The sequence below is a fragment of the Neovison vison genome, chromosome 2 (assembly GCF_020171115.1).
Source record: "Neovison vison isolate M4711 chromosome 2, ASM_NN_V1, whole genome shotgun sequence".
Lineage (NCBI taxonomy): Eukaryota > Metazoa > Chordata > Mammalia > Carnivora > Mustelidae > Neogale > Neogale vison.
The window spans coordinates 150762878-150780928 of record NC_058092.1 but is presented as its reverse complement, the minus strand read 5'-3'; the positions used below and the strand labels follow the sequence as shown (position 1 = coordinate 150780928).

The window sequence follows — 18051 nt, the reverse complement described above, 5'->3', positions numbered from 1 at the left end:
TGACCGCTGTCCCCTCCCAGCGCAACCATCGGAATCTCCAGTCGTTATGGGACTCTTGACGTGTGGCTAGTGGGAGTGAGCACCTGGACGTTTTCGTTCCCTTGATGATTTCCATATACTGTGCTGAGATAATAAATGACTGTGTACGATGGATACTAGACAGACTCCTTGATCGCTCAGCGCTAGAAACCAACCAGGAGCGAGAGACAAGTCCTGCTCTCCCGCGTATTGCTCGGGCATCAGTGGCTGGCCTAACAGGGACGTCGATCAAGGGAAGACCTTCCCGGACTGAAACACACCCACCAGGCACTGCTGGAGGTCTTTGGACGCGAGGAGATTAAGGTGAAGCCCCAGTTCCTAGTATAAATGGGGAACAGATTCCGTGCAGCACTGACCAAAAGAATACAATGTGATGTTCTCGGGACAGAGGAGCTGCTATAGTAGATAAGTGAACCAGAAAGGAGCACAGTGAGCCACGACCTTTCTGAATATGAAGAAGTCTGTGGTGGGTCCCTAGAAGCTGACCTTCCAATACCTTGGATGACTCCCCTGAGCCAACAGGAGGGTGCTGGCATACAAAGAGGCAGGGGCACCTGGGAGCGGAAGAGAAATGCCCAAGGAAATGCGCTCATGTTGGCATCACGATGCTTCCCAAGAGGAGCCCAGAAAAAGCAACCTCTTCTGAAACAGCGAACAGAGTGAAAAGGCAGCCCACAGACTGGAGACGCCCTTGGCAATCCTTATTTCAGAAAAGGTGTGTTCACGGGCAAAAAGGAAAAACTGAAAGAAAACCAACCAAACAAAAGAAGACCGGGATTTCACCCAATGAAAGAATCGAGAAAAAGACTGGAATAGTCTGTGCTGCAAAGGGAACGAATGACTCGGCCAGTCAAACAGACATTGTCCGAAAAGATGCTCAACGTAAGGCATCGTGAGGGCAATGCGAATCCAGAGGACGCTGAGCTGTGGCATATTCAGTTAGGGTAGCAAGGACCCAAACCAGGAATTCAAACCCAGGACCCATGTTGGAAGGAGGCAGAAAATTGGAGACTTTGTATGAAATTCGTGGAACGCAGACTGGTACAGTTACCCTGGAACAGCCCGTTGAGCGCCCTCGGAGAGCAGTGAAAGGTACTCCCGTGGATCCCGCTTGTGCGAGTGAGGAAAAGAGATGTCGGAAAGTCAAATTCTGTTCCCATAGGTGTTTCTCATGAGAGAAAGTCTTGTTGGCTGCCAAAGAACCCTGAATCCCTGATTTGGCTCTGTTTCCATTTCCAGGCACTGAACTCCCTTGAGTTGTCTATTGGCCCAACCCTTCGGCATCTAACAAGGCCCTCTTGCACGGAGAGATGGCCAGCGAAATGGGCGGTGATTGTCCTGTCACACCTGTTGAGGTTTGCGGTTCTCTTTGGCCACCTTGCAATGCACAGAGCACCCTTCCTTCCTGCATGGACGGGGTCCAGGTGCCCCCAGTGATGGTCAGTCCCCGAAGACGACCTCATTCCCCCTTGGACAGGACACCTTTTGGGCCTACCGCCGAGAGCCCCAGCGAGGACCAGTGGTGGGTGTGGGATTTCCCCTGGGACAAGGCCAGTTGCATTCTTAGACACAGAATCTGCAGGGAAATGGTAGATCTCCATGGAGAAACACGGGGTGAATTGGCCCCATCTGTTCCCTGGCCACTGCCCCGTTGTGCGGGTCACCCCCGAACGGGCTGTTGCCGGCGGATGCCCCGGGAGCCGCCTGCAGAAGGGAGGAAGTGTGTCCCAGCACTCAGTGCTTCCGATGAGGTTGGGAAGACGCATCGTGGGGCCTCTGATGCAGAGATGTGTGTGTGTGTGTGTGAGTGCAGTGTCAAGTGGGAGGTGCTGTGACCATTCTTGCCCGAGACCTGCCTTGGCGGGTGATCCCCATGGACACTGACTCAGTAACAGGGACACACTTGTGTCTTTGGGGCACCGTCTAGCCCGTCCTAGTTAGCGACGGGATTTGCTTTCTGGGGGAATTGATGTGTATTGGCAGGGAAAGAACACCTCTTTCAATTGTAGGTGTTGAAGAGTTTTCCCATGAATGGACGTTCGTGACGTGACAGCGATGGGAAACGTCCCTGAGAACGTGGACACCATCAGTCGCCATTTTGAAGGGACCAGACACGTTCGAGAACACAGGATTCACCCACCTGACACACATACACCAACCCTGAGAATCCCAGGGCATGGATTGCCATGGAAACAGACCTCGTGCCCAGCACCCGATCCTACAGCACCTAAGAGCAGCACGGTAGCTTCCGGGGGCAGGGTCACGAGGCCACGGGTCTCGGTCCGGAACATGACCCTTAGTGTCATTGCAACAGGATCTGGATTCTGGGTGGCTCTCAAGATGGAGCCTGCAAGGAAGCCCCACCTTGCCCATTGTCCAGGTTGCTCCAAAGCAATGAGTGACTCTAGAGGACAGCATACTTACCACGCTCCCTTTCCAGCAGGGCCACCTGCGATTTCAGAAAAGAAAACATGATGAACATCAAGTCCTGCCTCGTCCCGTGTGCCCAGCTCTTTTGGTCTCTTGGTGATGGGCAGGGTCATGGACAGTGATATGGAATCCACCTAGAGGTCGCATGCCCTGGGTCCATAAGTTGGCACGGCGGTGTCAGTAGCACCCGTGAAAAAGCTCACGACCCTGTGGACTGTAACCGAACATGCCATTTCCTGCAGGGTGTTTGGAATGGGGTCCTCCTGGCTAAGGGTTGCTCCCTCAAGAATCTGCCCACCACGGACATTGTACGTGCTGAGGTGTTGGGATCTGATTGTGAGGATCAGAGAAACAAGGGATGCCGGACCTCACCTGAAGAAAGGCTAACTTACCACCATGGTGAACAACGGGGCCTCTCCCACTCTGCTGTCCACGTCAAGGCCATCGTACAGACTAGCCAGGGGATCTAGGTGGATACACACAGAGAGTGTTGGGACCGCGACAGAAATCTTTGGGAATCGCTCGGGGAGCTTTGCTTGGGGTGCACGTGCGGACCAGTATGTGGAGGTGGGGAGCTCATCGGTATGGACTGAGCTGCAGTGGGCCCTTCCTGGATGGAGGATGAAAGGTCCTGGAGAGGAGTAGGGACGTGAATAGAAACTTTGCCTCCCTTTGGAGCTCCAGGGCCTGGAATAGCTGTGAAATAGTCCATCTCCAAGGCACACCTACTGCCTGCACCCAAACCTGCACCACCTAAGAGCAGCGCAGTAGTTTCCGGGGACAGGGCCATGAGGCCACGGGTTTTTCCCCAGAAAATCCCTTGCTGTTACTCCGACCCTTCTTCCAGTCCCACCGTACCTGGAATCAGGGTGGTTCTCATCGTGGAGCCTGCAAGGAAGCCCCCAGCTTTGCCCTTTTCCAGGTTGTTGGAAACAAGTGAGTGTCTCTAGAGTACAGAACACTTACCGCCGTCCCCTTCCAGCAGGGACACCTGTGATTTCAGAAAACAGCATGAATGTCAAATCAGGCTTTGTCCTGTTTGCATGGCTCTTTTGTTCCCTGGGGGATGGGAGGAAGCCAGATGGGGAAGTGTGCTAGAGGCCCGTGAGCCCCAAAGAATGACGAGAGCAAAATGATTCCTCCAGAGATGCGCCCAGTCTTCCTAGAGGTCCCCCGTTCCGGGTCCCCCCCGGACACAATAGGTGGCGAGGGGAATAGCTGCTACCCGTACCCAAGCTCCCTGCCCTCCAGACGGTAGGTGATCCTGCTGTGGTTGTCCCCGCCCCCCTGCAATGCCTTCGGAGTTAGGTAGCATTGGGTAACAGATTGTCCCTCAAACTTCTCCCTACCCTGTCAACCGGGCATGCTGATATATATATATATATATATATATATATATTTTTTTTATTTTATATATATATATATTTATTTTAGTGACCTTGTTTAAAAAAGCCAGAAGACTTTTGTGTGCCCCCCAAAGAAAGGCCAACGTAACACTCTGGTGAAAAATGGGACGTCTTCCTCTGTCGTTCCTGTCGAACACTCCTCCGCCTGTCCATCCAGCCAAGCTAAGGAGAGATCCACAGAATGGTCAGTCCACCGGTGGGGCTCGGCAGGAAGAGCTCAGGGAGTTTCGCTTGGGGTGGGCGTGCCCGGGAGTGTCTGGCGGCGTTGGGGTGCGTGGGTATGGACTGAGCAAGCTGCCGCTGCATCGAGAGAGGTCGGGGCAAGGAGCAGGAACGGAGGGAGAAATACTGACTCTGAACTCGAGCTACAGGGAATGGAATCAGGGTGAGCTCTTCAAGCCGAAAGAGGGTAAACACTAAGAGACACGGTCCGTTGTACTGTCGGGCAAGCTCCTCCCAACCAGCGACTGTGTCGTGGTCATTGTCAAGACCGTTTCTTGGCCGCTCCCACCTATCTCTCACCTCTTCTAGGAGATTGTATTTCTGCAGAAGAACGCTGTGTGGCAGGGTTGCATTCAATGCAAGCACAAGTACCCTAGAGGTTTCTATTTGTCCCTGAGTCATGCAGGGTCAGGAAAACCAAAGACCCAGGATTTCTACGTACTGACATCTGACCCTTCCAACAGAGTCCCCATCCACAAAGTGCTGATTCTTCCCAGTCTTCCTTTCCCGTGGCATGTGGGTGTGTCCTTGGAGTCCGCGGGACCCAGTTTCCCGGGACCCAGCTCCCCCAGTCAGGACCCGGCAAGTTCACGAGTGAGCCGAGGCCAGGCGAGAGAAGGGCACTCTCTAACCGGGCCATGTAGCAGATTGCCAGGAAGTCGGATCGGGCCCCAAGCTAATGACGAAGCTTACCTGGCCATTGGCATTTGCCAGTGAGCCTTCCCTCTGTGCATTCAAGATGGGAGCGTTTTTGTAAGGCTGGTGTTGATGTTTGGGTTGACTAAAGTAGCTTCTGATTCCTTTGTGTTTTGACCCTGTCTGAGAAACGTCCCGAGGTAGGACAGATGTGGGCCCCTTCCTTTCTCCCCATCCCTGTCTGAGGAAAGTGAATCCTGAGCAACCCTCCAGGTGGAGCTGTGGTCAGCAAGGAATGTGGTGTCCTAGAGGGGTTGTGTGCGGCGGGAATGAAGGAGGTTTGGCTTTGAATCTCTGACCCGTGCCCTCAAGTCCACTCAGTGGGAGATGTCTTCTGATGAAACGCACGCACTCCACACACCCACATGCCCGGTCCCGTCGCATCGACCCACGGGAAAACAAGCCCCAACCCTCCGACGCACGAAGCACAGCGCCCGAATGACCTACTGGTTTGCAGGGACTGTAGCACAGGGTCCCGGTTTTCTGCTGGACACTCCCGTCTGTTCAGTCCGCCGCAGCCTCCGTGCCCGGGAGGAACTCAGAATTGGGGAAGCTCTCCAGACCAAAGGAGGAGAGAAAGCCCTACCTTGTTCTTCAGCTAGATCTCTCCCCCTAAAGGGAGTGATGGGGGAATACCCATATGGGACATATCCGGTCGCCGCCTCCTGCAGTTGGAGAAAGGGAAACCCAGTGAGGATCCCAGCACCCTGTGCACACCCTGTGCACACATCTCTGTGCCCTTGGTGTGTGTCGTAAGCAAGCTAGATGGGATGCAGTCATTGCCTCTATGATCCAGAGGAGGAGGAAATGAGCTCCCGAAAAGGCTCCGGCTTGTTATGTCAAAACTCCCCCGTCCATTTCCTTCAGCAACTCCTTCCAAAGCCATTTCCCATAGACAGAATGAGCTGGTGGAAAATGGGCCCGACCATCCATTGCCTAAGCAACGGTGGTGATGTTTTTCAGTGCCCGTCCCAATCCGCTGTCCGTTAATGTTATAAACTCACGGCAGGCTCTCAGCACCAAGGACATTGTCTCTCCCCTCTGGCATGTCCATGCTCAGATGTTCGTGGATAGAGAACTCAAACACTGGTTGTCCCTCAGAAGCACAAAATGACTTTACCGAGGTGACCGAGTGGCTCAGACATTGAAGCATCTGCCTTCAGCTCAGGACCTGATCCTCGGGTCCTGGGATGGAGGCCCACATTGGACACCCCGCTCGAAAGGGGAGCCTGCTTCTTCTTCTCCCTCTGCTACTGCCCCTGCTTGCGCTCTCTGTCTCTCTGTCTCTCTCTCCTTCTCTGTCTTTCAAATAAATAAAAATTTGAGGAACAATGAGTTTACCTGAGGGAGAGTCAGAGTTTCCTCCTCGGCCCTCAGAACTGGTAGCTCTTCTGTCAGGTCCTCGCAGGGAGCTAGGAGGATACAGAGATACTGTGAGGATACTGGTGAGGCTGCTGGGGAAGTAGGCAGGCAGTTTGGATGGATGAGGACAGGAGACGAGTGTGTGCGTGTGGGCACGTAGGAGGTCCGGGCCGCGCTGCTGCTGGGCCTTGTCCTTGGTGCAGAGAGGAAGGGACGGGAGAGGAGCAGGGAGGAAACGTGAAGAGGGTTCTAGTCTTTCGAGCTAAAGCGAGCCCGTTCAAAAGCAAATAGGCAGTCCAGTACATGGGAAGCCTAACCTGGCTTCTGTGTGAGGACTGAGTTCCCTAACCTCTCCTGACCGACGTGCCACTAAGGTGTCCCACGCAGCTGCTTTGGACATCAGCTCTGGGCCCAGGTTCCCTAACTGCTGCGACTATGCATCACGTCTTTGTAAGATTTTGCACGGCATAAAAATCAGCCTTGCTTGCCGGGCTGCATTCAACCCTCTGGAAAGGAGCCTAGTAGTTTGCTTCACTCATCCTTTCTTTGCCTTCAGAAAATCCCATGGGCAACCCGGGAAAGCCCGGACATCGTGGGTTTCGTGAACAGCCGGCACCGTGGATGAGTGTGATAGATCCCTTCCACTGTTCTTGAGCTGTCCCGTGTGTGTGTGTGTGTGTGTGTGTGTGTGTGTGTTTGTGTGTTTCCCCTGAAGACAGTGGCTTTCCGAACACTGCCAGGTGTTCTGACCAGTGGGCAGTTGCTTACACAGAGGAGTCTTGGAGTGTGTGCTGAGAGGCTGTAGGCCTGCTTTGCAGGAGATTTGCTTCAGGGATGTTGGGTCCAAAGCTTCCACCCAAGCTTGACCTTGATTTCCTATTGGCCAGTGGTGTTTGAGTGTGTGCTTAGAGAATATGAACCTTCCTGAGGCGTAGGGAAATCTTATCAAGTACAGTCAGTTCCCTCCGTGATGCTTTTCTGCCATTGGTCGGTCGTGTGTACACACTGAGACCGGCTATGACCGATGCTGCCCTGTTCTGTCCTCCACGGGTCCACACGCTTTCCAGCCATGTGGGCTTGAGCACGTGGATGTGGCTTTTCTCTGTGCACTTGACTCCAGGGACCAGGCTGTAATCTTTAACGTGGGCTTCTAAGCTTGCCTTGGCCTCTGTGTCCATGGAAACCAGTGTGTCATGTTGGGTCCTGTGGGGGACCATCATAGAATCTAGGTATTGGCTGTGTGCACAGATGCTGGTGGCCCTTTGCTTGCTAGCACCCATGGTACATCATGACCCCCTGGCTGAGGGACTAACACAGGTGCGTAGGCCAGAGCAAGTTTCCGATTGGAGCCTGAGCTCCAATCTTGGCTTTCCAAGTAGGAGGTCAAGGGTTTGGACCCTTCATCTCTGCACCATGCCCGTCTCAGGAAATCAAAGTGCAACGTTCTCCAGGTACAGCTGTGGTGAGTTGGGTAAGGAGTATGTAAAGTGTGCCAGGGTGATGAGAGTGTTTTGGAAGTGTGATTGTGATGGAAGTGTGAGAAAGATCTCCTGGGAAAGGCACACAATCGTGTTCAAAAGCATAACGCATGGGGACACACACACACACACACACACACACACACACGCAAACCCCCACGCACACAAGGCCTTCATCCCACGTGCACCCAGATCACCCCTTCCCAGTGCACAGGTTCTTCCAGGCCCTGTTGGACTTGTTGACCGTGCCTCACTGGACAGTCTCGGACAGTATCCCCCAACCCCCATTCCTTGTAGGAACTTAGAATCGGGGTTCAGGCTTCTTTGTACTCTAGATTTCCTCCCAGAGCCCGATGCTCTTAAATACGTACAGCTGTCCTTGCTCCCAGCGTCTACCTGCGATTGGGGAAAAGGAAACACAGTGAGGATCCCAGCATCCTGTCCGCCGTTGGGCCAGCTCTACGGTTTGGCAGCTAATTGGATGAGGTCCTCTCGTTGAGTACACATCCCCCCACCGAGTTCAATAGGAATGTTTGAATGATGCTGGAGCATCGTTCAATCTCCGAAGTCCATTCTGATCTCCAGACAGAACGTTCTCTTTCAAGGAGAAACTTTTTCTGCTGAAGAAGGTGTTTGATCCCATGGAGTTTATAGCTGAGGCTGTCCCGTGTCCTCACCCTTTTTGGGTCCACTGTGTGTAAAAGGCCAGACCCAGCATTCCTCCACAAGGGGAGACTGCTGTCCCCTTCCCCTGGGAGGTAAAGTGCCAGATGGTCATCCAACTCCACTGATGGAAGAAATCAAGGAAGCACCATTTCTGTGTCTGCGAAAGAGAGGCGAGCTTACCTCGGGGAGAGTTGGGGGACCTTCCTCTGTCCAGCACCTAGGAAGGTCCTTGGACTGGCCTGCCACAGGGTCTAGGAGAACAGAGAGGAGCTGTCAGGACATTGGCTGCGCTACTCAGGAATGGCTCGGGGAGTTAAGTCTGCTGGATGTGATTGCGGGGCCAGAGGGAATGGACGTGAAGCGTGACCAAGGAAGGCCTGAATTGCCAGTGGGCCAACAGTGGTGGACACAGTGGTGGACACAGTACGCAGTGGTGTACACAGAAACACAGAGGAGGGGAGGAGGATGGAAATGGGAAATGGGGCCTTGGCTTTCCAATGGAGGGGATGTCATCAGTGGCAACTCATCAGCATCTGTCTGGGAAACGCTCAAGGCACCCTGGGTTTCAGGGCGCTGTCCCCTGAGCCCTCCTGCCCCCTGTGAAGCCAAGCCAGCTTGCCGCTTCTTCAGCTGGTCATGGGGCCTGTTCAGCTGTCTTCCGTGCACCTCTGCTGTGTGACCCTATCGGTCCTCTATCGTGCCTTGGAGGAGTGGGTTTTTCGGTGAAGGAATCTACGTACTGGGGACGGTTGTACTTGTTAGTATGTGTCCATTCGGTGACACTGCTGACATCCGTGAGGCTTTGTAGACCGCCCTGCCAACTACGGGGAAAATGTTGCCATCGTATGTCATGGCACCTCTGTACCCGTGACGACGTGACCGGCCCTCCCCCTTTCCTCCCTGCACCATCCCTTCCACTTTCTGGGTCTACGAATGTCCCTATGGGAGTGTCCTCAAAGCCCGGGATCGTGTAATGTGCCTCTATCCTTGTGTGCTTGCTTTCAAAATGCACGTTAGGTTTCCAGGGTCCATCTGTTTCATAAAATCTTGGAAACGTTTGTTTCTTCTTACCCCTGAATTGCACTCCATGATGTTTATGGATGCCATGGAATGTGTTCTTTCCTCCCATAATGTATTTGGGGGCCGTGCCTGTCTGGGGCTATTGGGAACCCCGCTGTGTGAGACATTAGTGCACAGATTTCTGTCTGTTTCAAGAATGAGAAGACATCCCCGAATGCATTGGCCCCATTTTTAGAACAGTAACCACATGGAATGTACTGGGTACTTGAGTTCCCCAAATGTGGCGAGGTCGTTTTGTTCCTTTGAAGATACATAGCACACCCGTGCAAGATGTGGCTAATGGGCGGAAGTGGAGGGGCGACATCGTGAAACCTCCTGTCGTATTCTGGTCCATTTTTCTGTTCAGCGTTCCTGGTGGACAATATAGTCCCTTCCTTCCTACACATCTACGAACCATGTTTCCTGGGGAGAGCCGTAGGGACCTGTGTGCTCCTGAAAGACCTAAGATCCATCCCTTCAGCTAGTAGACACTTTTTTCCTGTGCCCCTCGGATCCAGTTTGAATGAGGATCTCATCGTGACTAGTGGACTTAAAAGGGGATGGACGGACGCCATAGAGAGAAATGGCTACCAGTGAAATCAGAGGACAATGTGTCTCAGCAGTTTTTAAAAGCTTCGGTTATGTCTGTGCTACTGGACGAAAGAATGCGTCTCCAATCAACTTAATGAGTCAACCCACATGGTACCTACCTTCCTCGGTGTCCTTGATGGTGTAGACCTCATCGTGGAGGGAGAACCGGACTCTCTTCTTGCGGCGGCGTCGTCGTCGTCGTGGTGGTGGAGGGGTTGGAGTGGTTGGGGGCGGCTCCACATCTTCAGAAAGACACTCCCCACAGATTTCTGGGAGACGCACAGAAATAGAGAGCAGTGTCGGCACGTTGTCGTCAGGAGCCCGTAGGGCGATTGGGCATCCTTTCCTTCTAGTCCATCCGTCTCCGGCCCCTACTCCTGCCCCTACTCGCCAGCTGCCCAGCTGGCATTCCTCCCGCCAGGTGGGACTTAGGAAGGGGTCGCCGTGTGCTGTGCTCTGAATTCCGCACCCTCCCACACCCACAGGTTTTCTGGGCAACGGCTTGCATGGAACAGAGACAAGACAGAAACACAACAGCGCCGTGAGCACGCGTGATGGCCTGGGTCCCATCCATTGAGCAGCCACACCTACCCGAGAGTGTTCCCCAGAACCCTCTGTGCCCCATTTCCCTGTCCTCCGTCCTAGACATGAGTGTGCCGCCACGGTGTCCCAAGTGATTGAGTCCAAGGAGCGCCTGGGACCTAGGGGAGGACGGGATGCTTCCCAGCCGCTCGGCAGGTGTTGAGGAAGGGACCGCCTAGGGACTCAGCTAGTCGGCTGGCTGTGGGTGAAGCCACAGTGGAGGACAGTGTAGGGCCCTGAAATGTAGGGTGGTGAAGGGACCGTCCAGAGTTGCCACCCTGATGAAGGATGGATCTGGGACAGGAAAGTCATCGTTTCCCTGTGGCCGGAGATCCCCGAGCCCCTGACACCAACCCACGGCCCCTGATAAAAGGTCCTGAAGCCCTGAACCAAGAGCTGCCCTCACAATCTGAAATCCCTCTGTGCCAGTGTGTCTCTAGGGGAGAGCGAGGGCCACGAGACCAGCCTCAGTCCTCACTCACCTCTGTGTTTGGGGCCCCGACATCAACTAGGTGGCGGTTTCTGCCGAATGGGGCCCTACTAAAGGACCAGGAACGGGTAGCATGAGCCACGTTCCCTCACCTCTCTGCAAGGTCAGCCCAGTCGCCCAAGGCCGTCCTGAAGGCCAGTTGCAGCCCAGGCTCCTGGGGTTCTGCTTGGCTCCCAAGCTGATTCAGACTCCCTACGGTCACATAGGACCCCGCCGAGAACTCGCTTGCCTTGAGCTCGCGAGTCCCGAGGAGCAGTCGATGGTAGGAATGGACATGAAGGGGGCCATGTGGGGGGGTTGGTTTCAGGAAGGAGACGGATGATGCTGAGGGGCCCCTTGCTTTGCGGACTGCTCTGGGGAGCCTGGATGGACGTGAGGCTACCCTGGCTGGACTGAGTCCCTCCCTGCTCTCTCATTCTTCACCAGTCTATTGTCTACTCTCAGGTCTCTTGATCCCCTCTGGAGACTGTAGGTTTAGCGGACAGTCTCCTGTCTCCCTCCCTAGGCCTGGCCTGGAGAACCCAGCCCAGCAGTACCTTTGAGAGCAGCAGACAGTCCACCGTGCAGCTGCTGTGTGTTCCGTCCACCCACCCGGTGGCACATCCCGTTCCCATGCACTCCCAGGCATCAGGCAGACGGCCCGGGAAACCCTGCACATCAACCCATGAGACCACCGCGCTATCCTCCAGTGTCTCTCCTTCTAAAAACAGCTGCATTTCGACCGCTGACCTTTCCTCTCCGATTTTGTCATGTCCATCGGGAAGAGGAGACCAGCAATTCGTTCCCCTCAAGTGTGGTGCCTGGGTCGCCCCAAGGTTCTCCTGACCCAGGGACCGCAGTGTGTCGTGTGACCTGTGTGTTGTCCCTGTAGGACTGTGTCCGAAATGGGCATCCAGAAAGAGTCCGGTTTTCTGAACATCGAAGCGCTTTAAGGAAGGCAGCTTCCCCACGAAATCCCAATGAAACAACCCAAACGAACAAACACGGGCATCAAACCGGGGGAGGGGGGATCAGAGGGAGGAGAGGAAAAGCCAAAGAGAAGAAGAGAAGAAGCCGGTCTCTGTATAAGGGAGGCAGCCAGCTCCAGAGAAGAGAACTGAGAAAATCGATAGGCACATACCCGTACAACAGCAGCTGAGATTCCCCATCATCGGGACTGTTAGTCCTGTTCACCCAACCGCCAGGGGCTTGGCTCACAGAGTGACAGTTGAAATGGAACGTTGGATGCGTGTCATCAGGTCACCGTGGCGATGGCTCATGACAGAACTCTGAGGGTGAAGGCATCCCTGCACGCTGCGGGGTCATGGAGGGAAGTGGGTCGGGGAGGGGTCAATGGATGATGGGCATAAGACACTTGTTGTGGTCAGCTCTGAGTGGTGGAGAGAAGGGATGAGTCCCCGAGTTGTACTGTAGAATGCAATACTGCGCGGTACGTTAACTACCTGCATTTTTGGACATTCCAAAAAGGAGACTCCTGAGGGCACCTAGGAGACTGAAATGTTCATTTTACTCTCTGTTACTCTGGAAAACTCCTGCATTTATATGAGATTGTTTCACAAAGTCTCTCCAGGAGTTCTTGGTGGCTCAGTGGGATAAGTCAAAGATAGTTTAATGAAGTCAAAGATAGTTTCTTATTTAAAGACCTTTGGAAAGTTGTAAGAAACAAACATTAAACATTTATGTTTTATCTTGCCTTCAACACCCCCATCTCTTTTTTCCAGAGGTTTCTTGGATTTTCTGACCTCAGGGGATTAATAGTGTTCACAGGAAAACAGATTAACAACGTGGCTTGAGATTTTTAATTTTTAATTTTTCCCACCTCAGTTCTGAAAAAGCCGTAGCGTTTCCTCCTTTAGGTTACTGTTAAATGTGAAACTCATCTTCTCATGTTTTTAATTTTTCTGTGTCACAGAACCTAAATTGGCAATCGGTCAAGAAGAAACAAATGTTTGCATTCACTCAGTGACGAGTATCCTGTGTAAGCTCACCATCTGTCGGAGCCACACATGGACACGTAAGTATCTTGTATGTGGAGCTGTGTAGGCAGGTAAATCCAGGAACTGCAAGGCAGGCCAAGTCTCTTCTAACTTCCTCCTTCCTTCGTCCTGAGCTCTCCCTCCCCCACTAAGAGCAGAAAATGAACACATCCCAGGTGAGCTTTATGTTTGTTTATTTCCACTTTGTTTTAAAATGAGTATTCTAAAATATGAAAGGATTCATATTTTTAAAACAAAAAAATCGAGGAGCTCCTGGGTGGCTCAGTGGGTTAAAGCCCCTGCCTTTGGCTCAGGTGATGATCCCAGGGTCCTGGGATCGAGCCCCACATGGGGCTCTCTGCTCAGCAGGGAGCCTGCTTCCCTCTCTCTCTGTGCCTGCTTCTCTGCCTACTTGTGATCTCTGTCAAATGAATAAATAAAATCTTAAAAATAAAACCTCAAAGATAGAAATAGACAAGAATTACTTGGAGGGAAGCATATCAAGTCTCTCCAGCAAATTCAAAGAACAGTTGGTAGAATGAGAAGCAGGACTCTTAATTTCAGAGAGTTGTGCAAGTTGTAAAACTTTCTTTGATTTTTCTAAGAACAGCACTGAAATTGCCTATAATCGTATCTGATAGACCCAGCACTGTGCTAGAAGTGTATGGATGCTTTTCACGGGACCGAACGATGAGGACTGAGTGGACAGCTCTCTCATGGTCCTGCTTGATCCAGGAATAGGACTTTGAAGATCTGGTGGACTGGAGGGACCACGCATCCTCCAGATGACTCTCCCTAAGTGTTTGTGTCCGCATGTTCACATCTCTAGCTTGAATAGCCGACTGTTCCGGCTTTGGTTTCTGCATTTCTCATTCATATTTCAACTTCACGAATGCATTCTTGCTTCTTCGACATTCAGCTCTGGAAAAGGCTACCAAATTGTAGTCAAATCCAGTTTTTGGCTTTGTCTTACTTGACCGTCCTGCAGCATAATCCTCAGTCTCTGTTGTCTCTGACACCTGCCTGCTAGCTTTCCTTTCTTAAGTCTGATACATCTCCTTACTGTTCCTCACAAAGTTGTCTTTCCCTTTTGCCCCAGACGTTGCCTCTCCTTGGGTTTGTTGCTCAACCATCCTTGGGTCACTGCTTTTCTTCAGTCTGTGTTTTTTTCCTGACCGGTCTTCTTTCTCTGTCTGTCTGTCTGTCTGTCTGTCTTTTTAGCAAAATACTTTTGAATTAGTAATAACATGGTTAAAAGGTTAAGTGATGTTCCCTGTAGGAAGGGTGACATTTTTCATCTCAACGGAGACACTTCCACTGAGAATGAAAGAGGTTCTGTAAAGTTAGGAGGGGACAACTGGCTATATCGGGACAGTCCCAGACAAACTGGAGTTATGGTCTTCCTGCTGTAGATGTCTGACTTGTTTGTCCTACCAGGGCTTCTTTTTTCAGGTAAAGATACTCTTGTATGCCCCCTACTTTTATTTAGAAGGGAATCCATCATCTTTAGGGCTTTCCGAACTTAGATGCAGCTGTACACCGCTGGCATCCTGTTAAAATGCAGATGTTGATTTCGTGGGTCTGGTGGGGGCCCTGGGTTTTGCATTTCTCGAAAGCTCCCAGGTGAAGCGGACTCTGCTGCTCAGGGAGCCCCACTTTGAGTAAGGAGTCTATACATGATTTTGTTCTTTCTTTGCTTTTTTCTCACTTCTTAAAGGCCTGTCCCAGACATCTGTATCTTAACAGAACGTGGATTGTTTCTTTGTTATAGCTGCACAGTAATTCAAGCATGGACGTATGGACGTTCCATAGTTAGCTAACTGGCTATTATTCGTTACGAACTATTTCAAACCTTTTGCTATTACAAGCCATGTTCTAGTGCATGGCCTTGTACATATCGGTTTTTTCTCTCCGATAAATTCCTAGAAGTGGGCTGGCAGGTCAACGGGTGCATAGAATTGATAACTCGATCATTCGGGATTGTGGTACCATTTTGTGTCACTCCCATCGACACCGCATCCGTGCTTGTTTGTCCACAGCTTCTGCCATAGAACATGTGGTTCAACTTCTGGAATTTTGGCCGTGGAAAGAGAAACATGGTATTTTATGAAGTTAATAATCTGCAAGCTTCTTAACTGTGAGTGAGGTTAAGTATTTTTTCATGGATCTGAAAGGTGTATTTACGTTTCTGTGAACCCTCTGTTCATATCTTTTGCCTATTTTGCTCTTAGGTTTGTGGCTTTCTTGGTCTTTCTTCTACTTCGGTGTCTAGATCTTTATAGATTAGGGATACTAGTGCTTGTCCATTTTATGGGTCGTAAACTGTTATTTTATGGGATGCGATTTGTCTTTTGATAGTTGACCGTGGTGTTTTCTCCCCCATGCAGGTATTCTGTTTCAGAATGCCACCTTTCACTTTGTCGTTTCTGTAGGCTCCCCTTGGCTGTGACAGTTTCTCAGACTTCCCTTGTTTTTGATAACCTTGGCAGTTTTGAGGAGTACAGTTAGGTGTTTTGTAGAATGTCCCTCAATTGGGAATTGTCTGCTGTTGTTTTCATGATTAGACTGAGGTTATGGGTTTCTTGGAGGAAGACCACAGAGATAAAATGTCCTTTGATCTTATCATATCAAGGGTTAGTGCTCTGGACATGACTTATCACTTTGTTTTCTCTGTCCTCATACTGTACTCCTTGGAAGGAAGTGGGCAATTACACTATACCACTTACACTATACCTCCTTCCTGTTGGCGTAACTACACATTTATGGACATAAATTATCAGGAATTCTGCATAGGAGATTTTTCTGTCCTCTCCTGTTTACTAATCCATTTCTATCAGCACGAATTCATGGCTAGTTATTTTATATTTTGATTCTAGTACAACGATATCTTGTTCCTTTTGTTGTTCAAGTTGCTCCAGGTTGGTTACTAAAAGCATCTTCTAGCGGCACCTGGGTGGCTGAGTTGGTTGAGTGTCTGACTCTTGATTTCGGCTCAGGTCATGATCTCAGGGCCCTGGGATGCAGCCCCACGATGGGCTCTTTGCTGAGTGTGGAGCCTGCTTGAAATTCTCTCTCTCGGGGTGCCTGGGTGGCTCAGTGGGTTAAAACCTCTGCCTTCGGCTCAGGTCGTGATCCCGGGGTCATGGGATCGAGCCCCACATCGGCCTCTCTGCTCAGCAGGGAGCCTGCTTCCCCCTCTCTCTCTGCCTGCCTCTATGCCTACTTGTGATCTCTGTCTGTCAAATAACTAACTAAGTAAATAAATATTCTCTCTCTCTCCCTGTGCTCCTCCCTGCTGCTTATGATTTCTCTCCTTTTCCTACTTTTTCAAAAACAAGTCAATAAATTTTTTAAAAAGCACCTTCTGTCGGTTCCTGTGTCTATTGACATACCCTGTTATTGTTTGAATATTTCTACCTTACTCTGTGGCAGTAGATTTTCCAGGTTCATCTTATGTCTTTCCTGCCCTAGAATTAGCCATTTTTTCCCCCTAAGTAGTTCTGGTTCTTTTCATTGGAGCATAGTATGAGAAACCAAGATTGGGGGCCTAGGTGTGTCTGTTGTGACTGTTAAGTCATTGCTCAAAGACCCTCTCAGCTAACTGAACAGGGAATATGTGTATACTCACTCATGTATATACACGTCTCTATAAATATTTTAGTATGTAACCATCTGTGTCTATAGTAAGCTAAGTATACACACTGTTGTCTCCTGTTGTAAGCATTACCAGATGGAACATTCTCACCTTCTCTCCTTGCTTGTCTGTAATCTCCTGCACTAACAGTGAGAATCCAGCTAACATCTGAATTTCATTGATTTGATAGTTCAATTCCAGAATACACATACTCTGGTTTCAGAATTGCATACATGATTTCGGAGTGGTTAACCCATGGATGCTTGATTCTCTCAGTTTGGGACCATTTGAATTAAGGTGCTAGAAATATACACATGTAGGTTTTAAGATATAAGTTTTCAAAAACATAGGTTGTGAAATTGCTGTGTTGGTTATATACGTATGTATGTATGTTTAGCTTCGCAAGAAATTCCCAAACTATTTTTACAAAGTTGCTGTATCCGTTTTTGTTCCTACCAACTATGAATCAGAATCTCGTTGTTCTGATTCTGGACCTGAAATTGGTACTGTCATTATTTTTGAGGTAACCATTCCAATACCTGTGTCATGTCGTCTGCATACTCCCACTGAGGTGATGTGGAACATCTATCTGTTTGTGTATTTATTTGCTATCCTGATATCTCTGGTGAAGAGTTGGTTCAAATCTTTTGCCTATTTTTCCTTTGGTCATTTGTTTTCTTATTATTGAAGCTTTAAGAGCTGTTTTGTGATGTTGGACACAAAGCCTTTATTAGATATCTGTGTTCCAGTTATTTTCTCCCTGTCTGTGCCTTATCCTTTCATTTTTCTTAAAAATGTCTTTCACAGAGCAGAAGACTTTATTTTTAATAATGTCCAACGCATGCTTTTCCCCATAGAATATGCTTTTGCAGTGTTGTATCTAAAAACTCATCACCAAGTCCAGTGTCCTAGAGATTTTTCTCCTGTATTCTTTATTCTTGAATTTTTACATTTAGATGTCTGATTTCGTTTTTTGTTAATACTTGTGTAAGGTCTGTGTCTAGTTTCATTTCTTTTGCATGAGTGTTCGGTTGTTCGAGCACCATTTGTTGAAAGACTATCTTTTCTCCTTCTATTCTCTTTGTGCCTTTGTCAAAAAAGGTTTGACTTTACTTTGGTAGATCTATTCCTGGTCCTTCTAATGTGTTCTGTTGTTCTGTGTGTCTCTCTCAGCACTAACACCCTGTCGTGGTTGCTAGTAGCTTCATAGTAAGTCTGAAGACCAGGTGAGGTGAATTCTCATTTTTCTTCCACATTGTGTTGGCTGTTCTATTTTTCTCAAAGCTTTTTAAAAGATGTTATTTGTTTGTCAGAGAGAGAGAGCACAAACAGGGGATGTCACAGGCAGAGAGGGCAGAGGGAGAAGCAGGCTCCCCTCTGAGCAAGGAGCCTGACTCGGGACCTCATCCCAGGACTCTGG

At 50.3% G+C, this 18051-nt stretch overlaps 1 long non-coding RNA gene across 1 annotated transcript in view; it reads left to right on the top strand.

Moving 5' to 3' along the window:
* The window catches only part of LOC122900564, a 32888-nt gene that overhangs the window by 13165 nt on the left and 1672 nt on the right, over positions 1 to 18051 (top strand). The window contains exon 3 of the long non-coding RNA XR_006383266.1: positions 12934 to 13035. This is a non-coding gene — a long non-coding RNA (uncharacterized LOC122900564). The remainder of the gene's footprint in view (positions 1 to 12933; positions 13036 to 18051) is intronic.